This window comes from Protopterus annectens, chromosome 14.part0 (genome assembly GCF_019279795.1).
Source record: "Protopterus annectens isolate FY-2018-M chromosome 14.part0, PAN1.0, whole genome shotgun sequence".
Taxonomy (NCBI): Eukaryota; Metazoa; Chordata; order Ceratodontiformes; family Protopteridae; genus Protopterus; species Protopterus annectens.
In genome coordinates, this window is record NC_056748.1 from 344,517 (window position 1) to 368,754 (window position 24,238).

The 24,238-nt window shown below is 40.5% G+C and overlaps 1 long non-coding RNA gene across 1 annotated transcript in view; it reads left to right on the plus strand.

Annotated features, from left to right (window-relative positions):
* Positions 1-24,238, plus strand: part of LOC122788616 — a 165,416-nt gene that overhangs the window by 85,676 nt on the left and 55,502 nt on the right. The window contains exon 2 of the long non-coding RNA XR_006362724.1: positions 2,432-2,507. This is a non-coding gene — a long non-coding RNA (uncharacterized LOC122788616). The remainder of the gene's footprint in view (positions 1-2,431; positions 2,508-24,238) is intronic.

Below are 24,238 nucleotides of genomic sequence, written 5' to 3' on the forward strand. Positions count from 1 at the left end.
CTGGGTATTACAATTACTTCAGAAACAGATGCTCAGGTTCTCCAAGATGGCTTACAACTCAAGTGGATGGAATTTTTGGTGGTAGTTCAGGTGGATGTAAAAGATTCTGTGGGATTTATCAAATAGAGAGGTGAAGTTCACCAATGCCCTGGCCAAATTTCCCCTAGTAGTGTCAATACCATATGTGTCTCCTTAAAAAGAGGTTACTTGCCAAGTGGGACTAACCTGTCAGCAATGGATATGTATGCACATTAAGTAAAATAAATACACACCTGATGAAGTAGTTAATGATTTCACATTTAATGTCAGTAAATAACATCACAATACTCTGCCAAAAGGGCATAAGTTAGAAGTAGGGATGTATTTTATGATGGAGAATATATTTATTTATTTGACATCTGTTGACCGGGAATGTCTGACTGAGCTTCTGCCCTTTTTCAGCAGAGGCCCGGGGAGAAAAGTTCCACAAAGAATTACATACACCATAAAAATGTTTACAAACAATGCAGTATGCATGAGGTAATATAAACATGTATTATAATGCTTGGATTCACAATTGTAACATGAGTTTAAAGGTGTTATTTACAAAAAAGGCAATAAAACCATATGTTAAAGTCTTTCATATATCCCCAATACATAAGAACTTCACCATATAGAGGGGAAGTAATGACTATTAACTTAGAGTTTAAGAAAAGAGTATAGAAGTACTGTATATCTAATCTTAGTTCTTAGTCATCTTCAACCATTTTCAAGCACATTAATTTTACAGAATTGTTTTTTGTTTTGTTTTTTATCGGTTGACATCGTTAGTACTGGCAGTCACATAACTAGATGAGTCTCTAAGTGGTAAGAATGGATTATTTAATGGTTGTACAGAATGTCTGGCCTTTTCCTTCACAATGGAAATTTGATGGTGTTAAGAACCACTTTAAGAGGGAGGTGGTCACCTCTGCAGATTTGTCTTGCTATGTCCTTGGACAGCATCTACTTTACAGCCATCTGGAAACTATTCATACACTTCACTAATCAGTACAAGTGTGGAATGGCATTTAGAACCCAGGATGTCCTTTGACAGGGCCCTTTCTATAGGATCTTTTCATGTTTTTTGTGACCTTGAGAAGTTCACTTTTTGGGTAAGCTCAGTTGGGAGCAACAGCTTAAATTTAGATATGAGAACCTTTAGTCTATGGACTACTCATGCTCGTATTTTGTGGATTCTGAAACTGGTGTGGAAACTGTTGCTACTGAAATAATTTTATTTAAGGTGCTTATCAGGATCTCCTGTTTTAGCTATTGCAGGAAGTGGTGTCCCCCCTTCCTCCTTGAGAATTGCAGATTTGTTTTTCTATTCCTGTTATGTACCCACTTGTTTTTTGTGGGTGTTAGAATAGTGATCAGCTTACCTTGAAACATTGTTTAACATTTATGCCAGCTTGCCAGAAAAAAAAAGTACGAATGGAAGCCGGAGGGACTGCTAAGGGGGAAAAGCTGATGGAAACAACAAATTTACCCCGGGGATCACTGCAGTGGCTCTGCTGAACAGTGGTGCACGGAACTAATGGCTCTGCTGGACAGAGGCACAGGGAACTAATCTAAGGGGTGGCAAAAGCCAACACATTCTGGCTAGGCTTATAAATGTCCTTGTGCAGATAGCCTAGTACTTACCTATGAACCTAATAGTCTTAACTTTATGGTGAGTACTTCATTAATTTTGGTGTGATTTTCTGGGTGAAGGATAAATGTTACTGAAATTGTTATGGCACTTTTCTTGTGGCCTTGTTGTTAATGTCTGAATATGTAGGCAAATCGTGGTGTTTAGATATATCAGTTTTATTCGTTATGTGATTACCTGCACAGCCTAGATCAGGTAACTGGGAAGCCAAGGAGCTTTTCCCAGCACTTCCTGAGCAAAAGGCAAAGGAACTGTCCTGAACTGGGCACTAACACATTTAATGTTGCACAATTTGTGCTACATGGCATCTGTGCAGTTCATGTATTGTTTGTGATATGGGAAGAAACTAGAACATTTGGTGAAAACCTACAGACATGCAGAGGACATCCAGACTGCATAGAAATTTCCCTAGCTGAGAAATGAACTGGAGAGCCAAGTACTGTGCTGTGTGTCAGCAGTGTTAACTGCCACACCAGTGGAGCTAGGTATAAGGTAGGCAAGTAGAAGAAATAATGGAAGTTTTACTTGAAATCTGAATTTTTTTTTTTTTTTTTTTTAATAGCCATGGTTTTTGTTCATTTTATCTGGATTTTTTATAAAGAAAACTCAGAAGTAAAGAAGCTATACAAAATTAAGTATGGAAGCTCACTTGAAGATTTTCAGAAAAGCATTTTAGTTGTAGTAAATGGAACTGTGTATTACTTAAATACTGATATTATTTAGATTATAATTGGGTTTTTTTTGTATTTTATTTTATAGGTTATTATTCAAGGCTTCCGAAGTTACAGGGATCAAACTATCGTTGATCCATTCAGTCCCAAACACAACGTTATAGGTGAGATGTTTAGAAATCCCTGTAATGTTTATCTTTTAATCTGAAAAGAATGCTTTTTTGTATATCAAGATGTATATAGATGTGGGATAACATTTAAAGAAAAAAATAATATATTTGTATACATATGTGTAAAATAGTGAAATTTATATTTGTGTATATATAATATAGTGTGTGTGTATATAGTGTATACATACATATGTGTGCATGTACGTACATATATATATCTATGCACGCACACATACTCAGCATTTAATGTTTCTGAAGTGTCTTAGTGGACATTTTTAGAGGAGTTGACTCCTTTTCAAGACAACTTCCGTAAGGTTTAATCTCTTGATTCTGTGGATCTTCTATTTCAGCAATGTATTTTTCCCCATTGTGCAGTTGCACTGAAGGAATAAAGCTTATTCATCAGAATTCAAAATGTGAAAGTGACAGTATTGCAAAAGTTAATGCTAATGAAATGGGGAGTCTTTCTCTTAGATGGTTCAGTGTCAATACCAAATTTCCCAGGACTGCCATCACCCCCAAGTGAATGTCTGTTAGTTCTGTGTTCCACTGATAATAGAATTACTCCATCTTACTTTAAAAGTAACACAGGCATGCACTTCTTTAGATGTTTTTTCAGAAAGTGTTACTATAACAGTAAATCATGAAATGTTGGTTTACCCACATTCCGATTTCCTTAATTTGGCTTGTTTTCCCAAAGCTGTTCATTTTTCCTTTTGGAATCTAACAGTTGTCTTACACCCGCAAAGGTTCTGATGTTTGTAGAGCGAGAGTCTAATAATAGATCCACTGTTGGCATGTCCTCTGTTCATTTCTCACCACTGGAGATTCACAGTGTCATGCCACAGACGTACAACTTTGTAGTATGCTTGTGTATAATATACGTATTTATTATGTCAAATTAATGAGGAAAAAAAAAAAAGCAAAAATGGTTCTCTCTTGATGAAATAAAATGAAATTTTCCTCCAAATCTATTAACAAAAGTCCCTGTGGTAGACTGACGACTTATATGCTGTTATTTGTGATATTGATATGTGGCACAAGGATGAACTTGAATTTGAATGGTCTCCTTTCTGCTTTTACTTTTAATAAGTCATCTTGGCTGAAGAGTTTGAAAATGCTTCATCATGTATTTAATGTAGAAAAGATTAAAATTTCAGTAGAAGCATCCTTGTTCTAAACAGAAAAAAAGCTGCAATGTTGAGAGGAATGAGAGAGTAGTCTGAACAGTATAAAAGTTTCAGGAACTGCCTCTTCACACATTCTTAGTGAGTTCAGTAGAGTGCAGTAGTTGCACTTGAGAAATGGGGATAGCAAGAGTTGGTAGTTTAATCTTGTGTGATCCAGTCCATTAATTTGAACGTTGGGACTTGTAGTTAGTTGCAGGCAGCATTCATCTCAGGACCTACCAAGACATCTCGATCTCAGACTCTTCCATTTACTCTCATAATGCACCACAATTTCCCCACAGTTATCCGGATATTGTTAGTAGCTTCAGGTTTCTCCCAAGCTTGTGATTTTCAGTGTTCATTTTCCCCTTCAAATGAATACTGTTAATCTTCTTTTCCTAAGGAGCTTTTAATTGCAGGTTTAGGATTTTTATTGTAGTGACCTTGTAATTCAGCAGTACTTACATTTTTGAGCTTGTTCCCACCTAAGCCATTCATTGGTGGAGGCCAGTTGTCTTGACTTTATTTTTTTTCTGTTTTTATTTGCTGAGGTTAAGGTTGGTGACTTTAGTTATAGAGCATCATTGTGGATGTTGCTCAGTACTATGTAGACCTGTTGTTGGCCCAGAGATTTTATCTTCTTCAGAGCCATCCACTGGCTTTGCTGTAACTGCAGCCAGTATTGTCTGCATTTCAGACCAGCCTTTGTCTTTTTATCATTGGTGTTCTTTATGCTCGGCCAGGTGAAGGTCATGGAGAATAAATGTATTGTATTTAATGTATGTAATGTATTTAAGAATGCGTCTTCGCAATCCTCTGTTGTGCCTTCAGAGGACAGAACATTTTCTGAAACTGTACTGTATATACTTCTGTTTTTTTGAATTGCAGATGGTAATCCCTTGCTTTCCTAAAACAAGGAGTATACAATACTATAATTACTACAGCTGGAATAGAGTATTTTCCTCTGTTTCAAACCTTCTAGGATATTACAAAAGTTACTTATCATTTTGGTATGCTGGATTGGCTCTGTAAAAAGACAGAGTTTACAGAGCCCCATCTGATGGAAAGGATTTTATGTAACAGTCACAAAATAGATTGAATGTGTGAGAGACAGAAGGCTTGCTCACTCTTGTCTTTCTGCCCCCCCCCCCCATCTCTGTCAAGGAAGACTCTACTGTTTGCCACACTTCTTTTGACAAGGAATCTTGGTTGTTTGAATTGTCTTGTAAGAAGATGTGTATGTCTAATAAATTGGCTGCCTGGACCCTTAATTAGATGGCTCATATGATCATGAATCAAGTACAAGAATTCTTACAGAAAACACCCAGAATGTGACGCCTAAGTTGAGCTTGGTTTATTGAGTGCTATAGCTGATTAACTAAGAGTCTGTCCATTTTAAATGAGCTTATACTGCTGTTGATTCATTGTCTAGAGTAGCTGTGTTTGGTGGTGCGTTTGATTCTCTGCTGGAGCACCTTCTGTGTGGAGTCTGCATGTCCTCCCCATGGTCGAGTGGCATTCGAAAGACATGCGTGAATGGGCGTGCCTTCATTGAAGGTTGGATGTTCTTCGTGTTTCACTGTTGCAGTCATACATTTGGGTAATCTGCTAGCAGGTTGCCCTCAGTCGGCCTGAATAACAAAGTCTTGGGTCCTGCGTCGATTGCTGTCTATTCTTCCATGACATCAGGTCATCAGGGATATAAAACATGCAGCCGACGCCATTTTATTCAGTCTTTCGTGCCACGCGGTGCCAGCAGAAGCAGTTCGCAAGTGCCGGTCGGCCGACTCTTGAAATTTTCGCATTCAAGTTTCAGAACCGAAGTCTTCAAACTAAAGCTAAGTACCCCATTGAGGAAACTTTCTTGCTCCTTACCGATGTCAGTAAAAGTTAATAATTGCATTACTTGTGGGAAGCAAATACGCATAAGGATTTTCATTTGCACTGTATTCCTTGCCTAGGCCCAGATTATAATGTGCCTTGCTGTCGATTTTGTGCTAGATTTAACCAACGCATTATTAAGCGTCTGTATATTTTTTCTTCTAAATATTTTGGATCAAGATTTAATTATCCTGAAATGTCTGTTAGCAATCCGACTACCGGAGTTCACAAAAAATGCAAAGAAAAAGAGACAGACCGTCTAGGTCCAAAACAGACGACAAAGCTTCTCCTAAGCCAGTCACCGGTTCCCTGATACTCAGTGAGATGCTTTTGCAGCCCCTGATACCTGCTACTTTTGAGTCGCAGGTCTCTACCGAGACCCATTCGGAGTCCGGTATGCCACAGGATCCTCAGAGTATTGAACCCGCAGATGTCTCTCACTTGGATGGGTCCAGAGCCGCTGAGCAGGCACAGGCTTCTGAGGGTGTTTTCAGGCCTCAACATTTTTGTATTAAACCTACACCAGCCTCAAAGACAAGATCAGAAACATCTTCTGTGTCTAAAAAAACTGATGCACGAGCCACGTGCTCAGGCCCGTATGCCTAAAAAACAGATGATCAAAATGGCTGAGGGCTTAATTACCTTGATCCAGGGTTCCCAACTCCCCCTGCTAAGAGGACTAGGCAAGGCACTGATTATGAATCTTCAGATCAGGTTTCCATTTCTTCTGATTCCTCTTCTGATCAGGAATTTTCTATTCCACCCTATGAGGATTCTGATGCAGAAGAATCAATCCCATCTGCATCTCCTCCTGAGGTTTACTCTTTTGGAGAAACTTTGCTTACTTTAAGGGAACATTTTCACTGGGAGAGTCAGGACTTCTCTGAATCAAAAAAGAGGCTTAGGGATTTCCTCCTTCTTCCTCAGCATAGGCCTTTGGCAATACCTCCTGTATTAGACATTGTTGATGATGTCTTTTTGGAATGAAGCATGGCTCCTGATTCCCTACCTCCGGCTCCTAGTAAGCCAGACCGATATTACAGGGTTCCTGACTCCCACAAATTTCTATTCAAAAATCCTGCTGCTGATCCGGAGACTATTTCACAGGGTCCCAAGGTTGTAAACGCCTCTACAGCCAAAAATCCTACCCCCTCTGACAGAGATGGGGAAAGAAGGTTTATAAGTCTGCAACCTTGGCAATTAGGGCCTTAAACTGCCAGTTTCATATGCTTAAATATCAACAGCATGTTATGGGCTTACTGAAACAGAAAATGATGTTGATTTCAGATTGTGTGGAAAATAAAGAATTACAGGAATTATTGCATTCAGCAGAACAGGTTGGAAAGCATACTTTGCAATGTGGTTTTGATTCCTTGGAGGTCTCTTGCAGGGCCGCAGTTACTGGATCTGTGATTAGAAGGCATGCCTGGCTCAAGGAGCAAAAGCTGCCTGATCATGTTAAAGCTAAATTGTTGGATGCCCCCTTGCAGCATGATACTGTGTTTGGTAATAAGGCAGAAGAGGTTTTAAAGAAAATGGAAGACAAAGCTAAATCTATGCAAATTGTAAAAGATTTCTTACAAGTGCGGCCACACAGGTTCAGTAGGCACTGGCCTACCAAAAATTGGTCCTTTCCTGTGTCCAACAGAGCCACTCGAAGCAAATCCAGGTGCTCAAAAGGTTCCAGATACCAATCACAGGGTTCTTACAGGTCAAAGCAATGGGGTGCCTCCACCTCCAGATCTGGAGGAAACAAAGCACAACCCTACAGTAAGCAGTCTCAGTGACTTTCCTCTACCTTCACCAAGCACTTACCTTTTGGCAGCCCCCTTGGGGGGAAAACTAGCACTTCATGCTCAAAATTGACAGTTAATTACCTAGGACAAGTGGGTATTAAACATAGTATACCAGGGGTACAGATTTCATTTCCATACTTTGCCAATTCCAAACGGTTGGCCAGATCTGCCACAAAATCGGTGGGCAGAGGCTCAGAAACAAGTTATGTCCCTCATGGATATAGGGGCTATTCAACCAGTACCACAAAAAGAAAAAGGACAAGGTTTTTATTAAAGACTTTTCCTGATATCCAGAAAAGGCAATGCCTGGCGTCCAGTACTGGGCTTATCGATTTTGAACACGTTCCTGGGCATTCCAAAATTCAAAATGCTGACTTTACAATAGCTACTGCCTATGCTGGGCAGGAACGCTTGGTTAGTGACTCTAGACTTAAAAGAGGCATACCTGCATATCCCAATAAGGGAAACATGCAGAAGATACCCCAGCTTCAAGGCAGGTTTTTTGCATTACCAATTCTCTGCACTACCCTTTGGCTTATCTACTTTGCCCAGGGTCTTTACAAAGTGTCTGGCACCAGTAATTGCATTCTGCTGACAAAGAAGCATACAAATTTATCCTTATCTGGATGACTGTCTCATTCAAGCAGAGGACAAGGACATTCTTCTTCAACATCTGGCTTTTGTAAAAAGACTTCTAACATGCCTAGGGTACACAATAAACGAAAAGAAATCCCAACTGGTACCCTCTCAAATAATTCCATTCCTGGGTGCAAGCTTGAACACAACAGCCCAGATGGCTTACCTTACGCCAGACAAACAAACACAACTGACAACATACTTCAAACAAATGGCAACAAAAACGCAGTTATCTGCAAGACAAATTCTGCAGGCTTTGGGGTTCATGGCATCCTGCATTCTACTAATTTCATATGCGAGACTGCATATAAGGAAACTACAATGGTACCTAAAAAGTTTATGGAGTCAACATTGTCACAGTCTGGAAACAGAGATTCCTCTCATTCCCTGCCTACAACAGGAGTTTCTTTGGTGGGCAGAGACATGTCACCAAAACAAGGGACTGTTATTCACTCTACCCCGTGCCACCCAAACCCTAACTACAGACGCATCAGACTATGCTTGGGGGTCTCACCTGGTGGGGAGATGCATTCAGGGCGAATGGAGCCCAAAGCAAATGCATCTGCATATCAACCAGAAAGAGATGCTAGCTGTTCAGAATGCTCTGACAGCCTTCAAGGACTTGCTTCATCCAGGACAACTACTGATAAAGACGGACAACGCCACGGTTATGTGGTACATAAACAAGCAGGGGGTTACACATTCCTACTCCCTTTGCAGACTAGCCATGGCATTGTGGAACACAGCTTTGACTTACTAAATACATCTTCAAGCTCAATTCCTGCCAGGAAAACAAAATACTCTGGCAGACGACCTAAGCAGAAGTCTTATGGACCTGCACAAATGGAAACTGGATCCACAAATCTTCAGCATGTTAACACAGAAATGGGGGAGCCCAGACATAGATTTATTTGCCTCTCCCCAAAATTATCGGCTGGACAAATTCTGCACAAGAACTTATCACAGAAAAGCATGGAAAGTGGATGCCCTATCCTTCAGTTGGAAAAAACCTATCAGTCTATGCCTTTTCCCCCCTCTGCCTCTTCTCTCCAAGGTCTTACTAAAAGTCAGACAGGAAAAACCAAAAATGATCCTAGTTGCTCCGGACTGGCCTCGCCAGCACTGGTACTCCATTCTAAGGAATATGTCTCAACTTCCTCCTTGGTACTTGCCTCAAATACCTCATCTACTGTCTCAGCAGAACAATCAAATTATGCACACTCTGCTCCAAACTCTGAACCTTGCAGCATGGCTGATCATTTAATTATTCAAACAACACCTCTCAGTAAATCTGTGATGGATGTCATTTTTGAAGCCAGAAGGCCTACTACTAGAAAATCTTATGCTGATAAATGGAAGAGATTTTGTGCTTGGAACCAAGCACAAGGAACGGACACCGCAAAGCCCAGTATTCCTCATATTGTATAATATTTGACTGAGATGCTTGACAATGGCCTATCTTTTTCTTCAATAAAAATCCATGTCTCTGCCATCTCGGCTCATTACAACACAGAGCCCTCCCCTCTTTTCTCATCTTCTGCTTAAACAGTATCTTAGAGGGGCCAAAATTTAAGGCCTCCCAGAAGATCACCAACTCCTGCATGGGACCTCAACTTTGTGCTGGAAAAACTCACCCTGCCTCCTTTTGAACCAGCAGCTACTGCAGATATAAAATTTCTATCTTGGAAAACAGCTTTCCTCTTGGCAGTCACTTCAGCAAGAAGGGTTTCAGAACTACAGGCTTTCATGGCTGTGGAGCCTTTTATTATGTTTTACCCGAACAGGGTGTCCCTCAGGACCAATCCTTCTTTTATGCCTAAGGTGGTATCCAGTGTGGCTCTTAACCAGACAATTCACCTGCCAACATTTTACCCAAATTCGCAGAACAAGGAGGAGTGGATTCTGCATTCATTGGATGTACACAGACAACTAAGATTCTACTTAAACCGGACCAAATCTCTAAGAAAGTCTGAGCAAACTACTGGTAGCATTTGCTGCAGGATCAGAGGGGAAGGCTGTATCAAATTAGACTATTTCTAAGTGGATAAGCCACTGCATTTTTTCTGCTACTTGCACCATGGTAAACCTCTGCCCAAGGGGATCAGGTCACATTCCATCAGGGCTGCTTCTACCTCAGCAGCTTTTCTCAGAGGAGTTCCAACCAAAGACATTCTAGAGGCTGCTCCTTGAGCTCTGTTCATACCTTCACAAAGCTTTATCATTTGCCTCTCTTCTCCAAATCCAGGGCAGGCTTTGCCACTGCAGTTCTGCATGGCCTTATAGCCGCTCCTAATGCTATTTAGTTCCATCCTCCCATCCATAGCTTTGGGATTTTACCCAAATGTAATGACTGCAGCAGTGAAACGCGAAGAACATAGTACAGTTTTGTACACTAACCATAAATGTAGATGTTCGACTGTATTGACTGTTGCAGTCCGGGTTACCCTCCCGCCATCCGGTAAAGTTTATGTTGCTAAAAGTGCATTTACATATATTTCTGTTATATATATATATATATATATATATATATAATTTTTTTTTTTTGCTCCCCATTTGGGGGGCACCTGACATCTGGGGCAAGAAAAACTGAATAAAATGGCATCGGCTGCATGTTTTATACCCCTGGCGACCTGACGTCATGGAAGAGGAGACCGCAACCGACGCAGTACCCAAGACTTCGTTATTCAGGCCGACTGAGGGCAACCTGCCAGCAGATTACCCAAATGTAATGACTGCAACAGTGAGTACACTCTTAACATCTACATTTATGATAAGTGTACACAACTGTACTGTGTCGAGCTGGCACCGTAAAAATCTACTGCCAATCATTAGCGAACTGGAGTTCCGCTGTGGCGACCCCTAACCGGGAAAAGCCGAAAGAAGAACAAACAAGAGAAGACCTGTCTGGCACAGGACAGAAAATTATTCTGGCGATGTAAAAGCACATTTGCCGGATTCCCTGATGTTTATCATATAGATCACTGCTGCAGTAGCCTTATTGGTATGGGTTATATCCTGCTAAAGGTACAACAGCTGGCCACCTTCCAAAGCTTTCAAGAACACCTTTCATGTGCTGACATCATTAATCAACTTGAGATGCTCCGACTAAAATGTTAGGTTTCAACACCACACCCTTCAGGAAGAGCTCTCCTTGCAAGGGCTTTGGAGGATCATTTGTTGGCTAATGCTCTTATATTGTTGGGCAGGTAAGATCCCTTTAGGGAAAAATTTTCAACTTTTACTTTTTCTCATAGAATTTGTACATTTTCTGTAAAATATTAATTTTAAAACTATATAGTGTTATTTAATGTCAGGTGCCTTTATTATTTTTAAAGAGGAACAACATGTTTTTACTTTTGTGGTAAAAGGTTGAAACTAAATTGAAATGAATTTTTCTGTGGTTAAAGTTACGTTATTTTACTTTTGCGGGTTGGGGTGTTTTTGCAAAAAAAGATATTTTTGTACAACCTCAGTAAAAAAGCACTTTAAACTATCCATTTTATCGACTACTGCTACCAGGCTTCCCTGGGAATCTGGTATCTTTTTCAGCATAAATGTAGAACAAAGTACGATTTCCTCTGTTCTTCCTTCTTCCAGATGCAAAAATAAGAAAATTACTAAATAGCCTTTGCCACCACTGCAGACTGCTGAAGTGCCTCAGCTGCAGATGGACTACTCTGCTGTAGCGATTACTGATTCCTTAGACCATTCATCTTTTTACTTGGCTATAGTCTCTGCAGCCACTACGGATTGGGGGTTAGACATGTCCTCTGCGGTTGACTGAGTGAAGTGCTCTTGGCAAGCAAGGGAGAAACCACACTTGATGATCCTGGAAGTAGGGTCAGGGAATGCTACTCTACCTAACCAGAATTCAGTGCCTTTCCTAAGGGAGTTGTTTCCTTAAAGTGAGCCTCTCTCTAGAAATTCCTGTCCGAGAGAGAGAGAACTTTAGAACTGTTTATTTTCCTGTCTCATTCGTTTTGGACAGGGGTGGTGCTTATTGGTCTTAGTTCACTTTTTTGTTCAGGCTCTTGACCCTTCCAACATTGGTCATTTTCAAGTTTTTGTACTTATTATATAGGGAAATGATATGGCAGCTAAGACTTGATGCCTGTAATGGCAAAGGATTAAATGACTGCATATCTATTACACCAGCACAAAAATATTAGCATCGGACCCTAAGAAACATTCATAGTATGGAAGTAACTATTAATTAACTTTCTAAACTATTTTTTAACATTATATACATGTTTTTTTAAACAATTTTATAAACTTTTTCTAATATACTTTTTAGACATTATTTTTTGTGAACTATTTGCATTGTAATTTATGGCTCTCAGTTACAAAACTGCAGTTGCTATACATGATAAATTTATTATTTTTAACTTATTACTCTATATTTATTGAATGACACCCATAGTGGGAGGCCTCATTAACATCATTTGTTTTATACTATTAACTGTTTTACCATACATTCATTATTTATGTATATACTTATATATTTACTATTATATGAACACATGGAGTTATGGCACTGCATTTCTTATATGTAACTTAATTATATACATTATATTATATGTTATACTACTCCACACTATATACATTTGATTTATTTATACTATTTATTAATTAATTATATATATGAGATATTTTTAGCAATTTTTGATTAGCAATTCTATATTTATATTTATTTATATATTTATTTGTATATATGGGTTTATATATTTGTTTATATATATACATACAAATAACATTCATTTATATTTAAACACAGTAAGATATAATAGCTATACCTACAGCTAATAGTTTTTAAAAAAATACACATAAATAAATATAATTAAAAAACATATACAAATTTTAGTACATACATCTTTTCTATTCCTGACATAAACTTATACCTTTGGATCAGTACTTAGGCTTTTAAAAAAACTGGATTTTAAAAAACTGGATACTACTGATGGAATTTCACTAATAATGTTGGTGTTGCTTTAATTAATTTGTTGAATCTCAATGTTTATTAGTTTTTCATTCAATTTTAACTCTTAATTGAATAATGATTTGATTGACATGTATATAAAAGTGTGAGTGTGTGTGGTTTGAATTGAATCTGAAGAGGTCTCCAGGGTGGAGACGAAAGCGCTCAATCCTTACTTGTTTTTATGTGCAATAAAATCGTGTTTACTGCTGAAGAGTCGGGTGCCTGAGTTCTTCATTGGATTTCCTGTTTTCTACTGCTGGTTTTTGATTTGAGTAAGTTTTTGTACTTCAAAATGATTTTGAAGATTAAGATTTAGATGTTCTTCGTCTCACATTGCTGCAGTCATAACCTGTGGGTAGTCCGCTGTCCTCGGTCGGCCCGAATACCAAAGTGTTAGGCCGGCGTCGGTCATGGTCGCTCAGAGCTGACGTCACTACGCAGTAGTACTTAAGCGCATGACCAACGCCATATCCTCAGTCTTTCTTGCCGCGTGGTCCGAAGCAGAAGCAGCGTTTGCAAGTGCCGTTCGGCGTTCTGAAATTTTCATTTTCCGAGTTTCAGACCGAAGACCAAGTTGGGCTAAGTACCCCGTTGGGGAATATTTTTGTCTTTTCTTGCCTCAGTTAATCCGGATGTCAGACAAAGTTAATAATTGTATTTCTTGTGGGAAACAGATACCTCATAGGGACTATCACTCTCTCTGTATTCCTTGCTTGGGGCCTGAGCACGACGTAGTCGGGTGTCGCTTTTGCGCTAGATTTAATAAGCGCACCATTAAACGCAGATTAGACTGTGCTAGGCTTGTTTTCGGTAAGCGGTGTAACTACAACATGCCGTCGGATCCTCCGACGCCCGCTACCGCAAAAAAGCGAAAAGATAAATCATTAAAGTCTAAGCAGGATGAGTCGTCCGTTGCGGACGCCGGTTCTATGGAATCTACGGCTGAATCTGTGGATCCAGCCGAGGTCTCGGCTGAATCACAGGGGGAACCTTTAATATTACAGGAGTTGGCCTCTCAGGAGTTAGGTCAGGCCGAGGGGGCTTCTCAAGTTTCTGTGGTTCCATCCTTGCAAAAGGTTATTAGGCCTTCTACTTCTGTCACTAAAGGCCCTGCTAAAGCTAGACCTGGTCTTTCTGGTACAGGCATCAGCCCTAGTTCTTCGGGTTCTGTTCCTAAAAAACATATGTTGAAAATGGCAGAGGATTTGATTACTTTAATCAGGGGTTCTATGCCCCCTCCAGAGAAGAGGCCTAGGGTGGAGACAGATTTAGAGGGATTGGAGCATTCCTCAGATTACTCTGAGTCTTCAGCTGAGGATATTCAGGATTTTCCTCCCTATTCTGATTCGGATGCAGAGGATTCCTGTCCTTCTGCTTCTCCTCCAGAGGATTTTTCCTTTTCTGAAACCTTGCACTCCATGAGGGAGCATTTCAAGTGGGAAGGTCAGGATTTTTCAGATTCGTAAGAGGCTTAGGAATTTTGTTTTGCCACAACATAGACCTTTGGCTATTTCCCCTGTTTTAGATGTTGTTCAGGATGTTTTTCTGAAGCTTCCTTAATCCTGATTCTTTACCCCCTGCCCCTGTCAAGCCAGACAGGTATTACAGAGTTCCAGAGGCTCATAAATATTTGTATAAGAGTCCTAGAGCTGACCTGGAAACTATTATTCAAGGGCCTAAGGGTGTCAGGGCTTCTGTAGTTAAGAATCCAGTACCTCTGGATAAAGATTCTAGAGCTTTGGATAGGTGGGGTAAAAAAGTGTATACCTCCTCCACGCTAGCTATGAGGGCTTTAAATTGCCAGTTTCATATGCTGAAGTATCAGAACTTTCTGTTAGGTCAGTTGAAATCTAAGGTAGATGCTTTAGCTGAGGGTATAGAGTGTAAGGAATTGCAGGACTTGGTTCATGCCTCAGATCAGGTTGGTAAGCATTCCTTGCAGTGTGGCTTCGATGCTCTTCAGGCTTCTTCCAGGGTGGCTGCTACTGGTTCAGTTATTCGTAGGCATGCCTGGCTTAAGGATCAAAATTTGTCAGAACACGTTAAAGCTCGAATTTTGGATGCGACTCTTCAATCTGAAGTTCTTTTTGGTTCTCCTGTGGAGTCAGTTTTGAAAAAGATGGAAGACAAAGCCAAGTCCATGCAGACGGTTAAGGAATTTTTGCAAGTGCAGCCCCCTAAGTTTAGCAGGAATTGGCCTGCAAGAGGATGGTCTTACCCTTCTTCCGATTTCCAGTCTAAGGGCAGGTCTAGACGTGGTAGGGGCAGAGCTCACGCTCAGGGTTCTTTCAGACCTAGGACTTGGAGTTCTCCTGCACAATCTTCTGGTGAGGGCAGGGGTCAGCCTTTTCGTAAACAGACCCAATGACCTGTATCTCCAGCTGCCAGATTCTTCCCGTCTGGCAGCTTCTCTAGGAGGAAAGCTGGCACTTTTCAAACAAAATTGGCTTTTGGTCACCCAGGACAAATGGGTGTTGGACATTATAAATCAAGGCTACAAGTTTTATTTTCACACTTTTCCTCCTTTCAAAGGCATGCCAGATGTACCTCCTCAGCAAAGGCTGGAGGCTCACAAACAGATTTCTTTGCTTTTGCAAATGGGGGCAATCCAGGTGGTAGCTCCGTCAGAAGTAGGCCTAGGGTTTTATTCTCGCCTATTCCTTGTGCCAAAGAAAGGAAACACTTGGAGGCCAATTCTGGATTTGTCCATTCTCAATACATACCTAGACATTCCAAAGTTCAAGATGTTAACTTTACAGCAACTTCTGCCTCTGCTAGGCAAAGATCACTGGATGGTAACTCTGGATCTCAAAGAGGCTTATCTTCACATTCCTATCCGGCCCAGCTGCAGGAGATTCCTGCGTTTTCGGGCTGGTACTTTTCATTATCAGTTCTCTGCATTGCCCTTTGGCTTATCTACTGCGCCCAGGGTGTTCACAAAGGTCCTGGCTCCTGTGATAGCCTTCTTAAGACTGAGAGGAATACAAATTTATCCTTATCTGGACGATTGCCTGATTCTTGCTCAAGACAAAGACAAGTTACTTCACCATCTACAGTATGTAATGGCGGTTTTAAGGTGCCTAGGGTATTCTGTGAACGAAACAAAGTCCAGTCTAGTACCCTCTCAGGACATGTGCTTTCTGGGTGTGAGACTGAATACAGCCTCTCAGATGGCTTTTTTGACCCCGGACAAACAAAGGAATCTTCACCTATACTTCCGGCAATTATTAGTAATGTCCAGGCTGACTGCAAGGACAGTCCTTCAAGCCTTTGGGTTCATGGCATCTTGCATTCTGGTACTTCCCAATGCCAAACTGCATATGAGGAAGCTACAATGGTATCTCAAAAGTGTATGGACTCAACACTGCCACGATTTGGACACTGTCATTCAGATAATACCTTGCATCCAGAAGGAATTCTTGTGGTGGGCTCAGGAATGTCACCTAAACAAGGGACTCTCTGTGACCCGACCAGAGGCGAGTCAGATCTTAACGACGGATGCCTCAGACCTGGCTTGGGGAGCACACTTCAATGGGAAATGGATTCAAGACACGTGGCCTCCCAGACTACAGCATTTGCATATCAACATGAAGGAGATGTTAGCAGTCCAATTTGCTCTGTTGGCCTTCAAGTATCTACTTCAACCAGGACAGGTGTTGATTCAAACAGACAACACAACAGTCATGTGGTGGTACATCAACAAGCAGGGGGGAACCCATTCTTACCCTCTTTGCAGACAAGCTATGATTTTGTGGGAGACTGCTCTGAGTTTGCACATCACTCTTCAAGCACGGTTTCTGCCAGGAGCACAGAACTCCTTAGCAGATGTATTGAGCAGACAAATTGTGGATCCCCACGAGTGGAAATTGGATCCTCACGTATTCCAACAGTTGACAGTGGCTTGGGGAACTCCAGACATAGATCTGTTCGCTTCTCCACTAACTTTCCAACTGCCAAAATTTTGCACAAAGATGTTTCACCCAAAAGCTTGGAAAGTGGATGCTCTATCTTTCAGTTGGAACAACCTTCATGTCTATGCTTTCCCTCCTCTGCCTCTCCTTCCCAAGGTACTCTTGAAAGTCAGGCAGGACAAGCCTTGCATGATTCTAATAGCACCAGATTGGCCACGTCAGCACTGGTATCCTCTGCTGAGGAGTTTAGTACAGGAGCCTCCTTGGCCTTTGCCACCAATTCCACACCTGTTGTCTCAGGCAAGCAATCATTTTCTCAATGTCAGGGTACAGTCCCTGCATCTGACAGCCTGGCGTATTCTGTTTTAGACCCTGGGGGGTCTCAGCTTCCTCAACAGGTTTTGAATGTCATTTTGGAAGCCAGACGGCCTAGTACTAGAAAAGTTTATGCTGATAAATGGAGGAGATTTTCTCTTTGGAGCACAGCAAAGAGCTTTGATGTCTCAGTGCCTAATTTGAGTTTTACACTACAGTACCTTACTGAATTACTAGACAAGGGTTTGTCTTTTTCCTCCGTGAAAGTTCATGCTGCAGCCATTTCTGCTCACTATGATTGTGACCCTCCTTTATTTTCTCACCCTTTGTTTAAACAATTTCTTAGAGGGGCAAAAAACATAAGACCCCCACGTAGAGCTCCTACTCCTTCCTGGGATCTCAATTTTGTGTTGGAAAAGCTTACTTTACCTCCTTTTGAACCTGCAGCTACGTCTGAGTTGAAGTTTTTGTCCTGGAAGACTGCTTTTTTGTTGGCCATTAGGCCTGCTAGGGGGCTCCCGGAATTACAGGCTCACATGGCAGTTTAACCCTTCCTGATATTCCATAAGGATAGGGTGTCCTTAGCACTAATCCTACTTTTATGCCTAAAGTTATTTCTAATGTGGCCTTAAACCAGTCTATTCATTTGCCTACCTTTTATGCTGATCCCCAAAATAAAGGGAAAAGTCTTGCATTCTTTGGATATTCACAGGCAGTTACGCTATTATTGGAGCAGAACGAAAGAATGGCGGCAGACTCAACAGTTATTTATTTCTTATGCTTTGGGTTCACAGGGAAGGCTGTTTCTAAGCAAACTATTTCTAAGTGGATTGGCCATTGTATTGCTTTTGTTATTCTCATCATGGAAAGGATGTTCCTGCTGGGATCAGACCTCATTCCACTAGGGCTACCGCCACATCTACTGCCTTTTAAGGGGGTAGCTACTAAGGATATTTTGGAGGCAGCTACTTGGAGTTCAGTGCACACTTTTACTAAACATTACCATCTCCCTCTTTATTCTAAGTCTAGGGCTGGGTTTGCCACTGCAGTTTTACAGGGCATGTTGGCAGCTCCTAATGGTTTTAAGTTTGCCAGCCTCCCTTTACCTTTGCTTTGGGATTCTACCCACAGGTTATGACTGCAGCAATGTGAGACGAAGAACATAGTACAGTTTTGTACCTACCAGAAATGTAGATGTTCGAGGATCCACATTGCTGCAGTCCAATTTTCCCTCCCTCCTTCCCCTCTATAGTTTGGGGTTGCTGTGTTCCTTTTGGGATAATTATTATTTTATCTATGTTGGTTGTTGGGTATTTTCTATTTTTGCTATGGCCTTTCCTTTTTTAGGCCTTCTGACATCTGGGGCAAGAAAGACTGAGGATATGGCGTCGGTCATGCGCTTAAGTACTGCTGCGTACTGACGTCAGCTCTGAGCGACCATGACCGACACCAGCCTAACACTTTGGTATTCGGGCCGACCGAGGACAGCGGACTACCCACAGGTTATGACTGCAGCAATGTGGATCCTCGAACATCTGCATTTATGGTAGGTACAAAACTGTACTTTTCGTCTACTCAGATTTCTGATTCAGATTCTAAGGAAACTGTAGTTTTGGTTAATCCCCTTTGAAGGAATCTTTCTCTGAATCTATTTTCAGAATGAATTTTCAGTGGGAACTTAATGGTATTCCACAGTTCCTGAAAAAGTGTGTTTTTTTTTTTTTTTTTTTTTTTTTTTTTTTTTTGACAGCTGGAATTTCCAGAACCATCTCCTGTTCCAGCTTTGCAGGATGTTTTTGTCATTGCCTGTTTTCCTGACAGACTGCCCCCAAGAAACAGAACTTTACACAATCGTATAAGGTTTTATGCACTCCATCCCAGATTCAAACCCAGCAACTATTGCTTTACTGAACCCATTTGCTGCTAAACATTTGGTTAATACCATTCCCTCTCCTTCTGACTAGGATGAGAAAGCCTGATGGATTTGGGGAAAAGGTGTATTCTTATGCAACACTAAAGAATTCTCAGCTGTCACGCTTGTATGTTAGATTATGCTTGCCTCCTTTGAAAATATGACAAGTACTATGGCATCCATGTGTAATTTGATTGTTTGTGTCTCAGGTGACTTCTCACTGTTTTGCTTATGATTCTGCTGATGCTATTTCCAGGTCTGCTGCCTTTGTTTGGAACTGTTAGGAAGAGGTTTGCTTGGTGTTCTCAAAACTTCACAGAAAAATGCCAAAAATAAATAACATTTTGAATTCTCCTTTGGATACAGAATTAGTTTTTTTTTACATCATCTCCAAAGGTCTTTAAGTGTGATAAGAGAGGTAAGACGATCACTGGATTTCTCTGGATTTCTTAGATTTTGCAGCCCTACCTTCTCCAAGGTTGACAAGGGGTTTAATGCTAACCCTACAGCCTTCTTTAAACAGAAAAATAAACAGATCCAGAAAGCTTCTGGTAAGCACACATGTAAAAAGTAATGGCAGAGGGTTTCCCTAAAGAAAGGAGGAACTCCTTCATAACAAAGACAATCAAGTAAGTCTAGCTATATTCAGGACTACCTTACCCTGGCAGACTCTGTCCTTCTTCTAGAAAATCTGAACCTTCATTTTCTCTCTGGCAACCTGTAGTTTCAGACAGATGGTTTCTGAAAGTAATACATGGTTACAGTGGGAGTCTCTTCCTTCTTTTTGAGGGGTTCCTCCCCATCCGCCAGACCTGAATCCTCTTTCTCCTTCTGTCATTCAGTGTTTGCCTTCTGAGAGGGTGTTGGAAGTGGTCCGTCCTCCTCAACTGGGAGAAGGGTTTTATTCAAGAATATTTCTGGTGCCAAAGAAGGAAGATTCCCGGAGACCAGTTCTGGATATTTCCTTCCTGAACTTGGTTGTGATAGTGCCTAAGTTCTAAATGTTACCCCTTCACAACTTGTTACGTCTTAACCCCCATTTTTTTCTGTTATATTTAAAAGATGTATATAATCACATTCTGGAAATTCAGATGCTTCTTAAGGTTTTCTGGGTCTGGGTTATGTCATCAGTTCCACATTCCCCTGGTCTAGCTACTGCTGCAGGGGAATTCGCAATGTCTAATTCCTGTGATAGTATCATATTTTCCTTATTTCAACAACTTGCTTATCTCTGCATTTTTTTCAAAGTGTTGGGAATCTCTCACCTGGGTAAGATAACTCCTACACAGATTGGGTTTCCAGGAGAACGTGCCAAAGTCTTGTCTGACTCCTTTCCACAGAATCTATTTCCTGGGGTGTCTCCTGGACGCCTCACTTCAAAGAACTTTTCTTTCACAACAAAAAATAGAGCTGTATCTAGATCTTTTCCTAATTTTCTTTTCCACTCGGACTACTCTCTCTGGCGGAGAATTTCTTAGGATTGTAGGTGTCATAGTTTGCATGATTCTCATGATTCCTCTTGCAAGACTCCACATGAGAAATATCCAGTGATACCTAAAGTCTGTAAATCCCCACATCAGCGGCGTCTGACATTGCTGATTCCAGTTTTGGCATTTGTGAAAAAGGAGGGTTTGTGGTGGAGACATCAAATTTGTTAGAGTGCAGGTTATCCGTTCTCTTTGTCAGAATCCAGGTCCCCTGATGTTCTTTGTGTTTCACTGTTGCAGTCATCACATTTGGGCTATCTGCTTGCAGTAGCCCTCAGTCGGCCTGATTATCAAAGTCTTGGGTCCTATGTCAGTTGCTGTCTCATCTTCCATGACGTCAAGTAGTCAGGGGTATAAAGTATACAGCCGATGCCATTTTATCAGTCTTTCTTGCCGTGCAGTGCCTGAAGCAGAAGCAGTTCCAAGTGCTGGTCGGCCGACTCCTGAAATTTTCGTTTTCGAGTTTCAGAACTGAAGTCTTCAACTAAAGCCAAGTACCCTGTTGGGGAAACATTTTCTTGGTCTAAACCGATGTCAGTAAAAGTCAATAATTGTATTTCTTGTGGAAAGCAAATACCTCTCATAAAGATTTTCATTCGTACTGTAGTCCTTGCCTAGGCTCTGACAACGATGTTCCTCGTTGTCAGTTTTGTGTCTTATTTAAACAATGAACTATTCGTCTTCTGTATATTTATGCTTCTAAATCTTTTGGTACGCAGTTCGTTTGTCCAGATATGTCTTCGGTAAGCCATCCGACTACCGACATTTCGAAAAAAATGCAAAGATAAAAGACAGAGACAGGCTGCCTAGGTCCAAAGCTGCTAACAACGCTTCTAAGCTAGTCGCCCCTTCGCCGGTACTCGGTGAGGCGCTTTTGCAGCCCCTGATGCCCGCTACTTCAGATTCGCAGGCCTCTACTGAGACCCATTTGGAGTCTGGTATGTCGCGAGATGCTTCAACTGTGGAACCTGCGGATGTCTCTTCCTTGGATGGGTCCGGAGTTGCTGTTCAGGCATCGGCTTCTGAGGGGGTGTGTTCAGGCCTACGGACTTGCATATTAAACTGACGCCTCCTTCTTTAATGCCTAAACCTCGAACCATATCTAAGAAACCGACGCCCAGGCTGCATGCACAGGCCACTATGCCTAAAAAACAAATGATAAGAATGGCTGAAGATCTTATAACTCTAATCAGGGGAAGCCAACCACCCCCTTCTAAGAGACCTAAGACTGAATTTGTTTCTGAATCTTCTGACCAGGATTCTGATTTTTCTGATGATCTGGATGGGTACCTGTCAAGTCTTCGAACGCTCAAAATTTCAAACGTTACATAGTCGAGACCAAACGTTTAAAATTTTGAGTGCTCGAAGATAGACTTTCAATGGAACCGTAAGGTGCTGATAGGGATAATTTCCCTTTTCTGCACTGACGTGAGGTCTCCGAGTTGGTATATTTAAGTAGGGGTGTGGGGTGTGGGAGTGCAGAGGGGCTTGTTTTTTTCTGTTTTCTTTTTTTTTTTTTTTTTTATGTTCGAACATCCAAATGTCGAACATTTGGTCTCGACCATGTAATGTTCGACATTTTAGATGTTCGAACATTTAACGTAGACCCATCTGGATTTACCCTTATTTGACCTATGAGGATTTTGATGCAGAGGACTCTTATTTCCTCTGCTTCCCCTCCAGAGGATTTTTCTTTTGGTGAAACCTTGCACACTTTTTAAGGGAACATTTTCACTGGGAAAGCCAGGATTTTTCTGATTCCAAAGAGGCTTAGGGATTTCTTGTTTCTGCCTCAGCATAGGCCTTTAGCTATACCTCCTGTACTACACATTATTGATTTATGCCTTTTTGGAATCTAGTTTGGCCCCTGATTCTTTGCCTCCTGCTCCCAGAAAACCTGATAGATATTACAGGGTCCCTGATTCTCACAAGTTCCTTTTTAAAAATCCTATTGCGGATCCAGAGACCATTTCACAGGGACCCAATGTCATTAAGGCTTCTACTGCTAAAAATCCTACCCCCTCTGATAGGGACTCCAGAGCGCTGGTAGATGGGGTAAGAAGGTTTACACTTCTGCAACTTTGGCCATTAGGGCCTTAAATTGTCAGTTTATATGTTGAAGCTTCAACAACATGTTATTGGATTGCTTAAACAGAAAATGATGTTAATTCCTGACTGTGCTGAAAATAAAGAATTGCAGGATTTAATGCATTCTGCTGAACAGGTTGGAAAACAAACTTTGCAATGTGGATTTGATTCATTAGAGGCCTCTTGCAGGGCTGCTGTCACTGGGTCTGTACTCAGAAGGCATGCTTGCCTTAAGGAGCAATATTTGATCATGTTAAAGCTAAACTGTTGGATTGATAATGAAAACCAACAAAACAGGCTCGCCACAGCTTACTTCGGCAAAGTTTAATATCACAAAAACAGCAAAATAATAGATAAAAGTGAGCGCTTTCACGTTTCACGAACGTTTCGTCAGACGCCAATACAAATACATACATCCATAGCTTATATATTATGTCATGACCATTCTTCCAGTCACATCTAAAAAGTCATTAAGCATTACATAAACAATTTAATTAACCTGTTTATATTAAAAGTTAATACTTTAAAGCAGTATAGGAATGCCAATAAATAAACATGTATCTCTAGCATATATAAATAACATTATAAAGGAAATTAAAACCAGAGCCATAAAAATAAAGCCTATATATAGCCATGTATTTTAACTTAAATGTAACCGTGATCTCTCAAGCAGTTTATATTATGAGAACATTGTTAAATATCTCTTTAAAACATCTATATATAAAAATATATATATCATCTTAAAAAATACCTAATAAGTATATATATATATATATATATATATATATATATGTGTGTGTATATGCCTCTCACCTAAAAATTATATCTAACCTTTATAGAAATATAAACATATGTATATAAAAAAATATATAATCTATTTCAGAATTAAAATATAAAGTAAAAAAAATTTTATTAAGATGAAACTGTATATATTGGCAAAACATGTTAATAATTTTGGATCCACACACAAATTTAAATTCATAGCCCTTGAGTTGATTATTAAAAAACAGGTAGACTAGGTAATATAAGGAATTTCACTGAAGAAAGAGAATGTAGATGGATAATGAGGCTACAAGCGCATAAGGCGCATGGCTTAAATGATAAGATATCATTGAAACCCTTTCTATCAGCAAAACCATACACACACTAATATATAACCCCCAGATATTTATTGTTTTATATATATATATATATATATATATATATATATATATATATATATTAAACTTTGCCGAAGTAAGCTGTGGCGAGCTTCTTTTTTTGGTTTTCATTACATATCTTTGGTCTGAAGAGGCACCCTACCCAGGACTGGTCGGTTTTGTTCTACTAAACTGTTGGATGCTCCCTTAAATCAGGACCGCCTGTTTGGCAACAAAGCTGAGAAATTTCTTAAAAAGATGGAAGATGAAGCTAAATCTATGCAAACTGTGAAAGATTTTTTTTTTACAAGTTCAGCCTCCAAGATTTAGTAGACATTGGCCGTCTAAGAATTGGTCCTTTCCGGCTCCTTCAGATCTTCTCAATCCAAACCCAGACACAGCAGAAGCCCCTT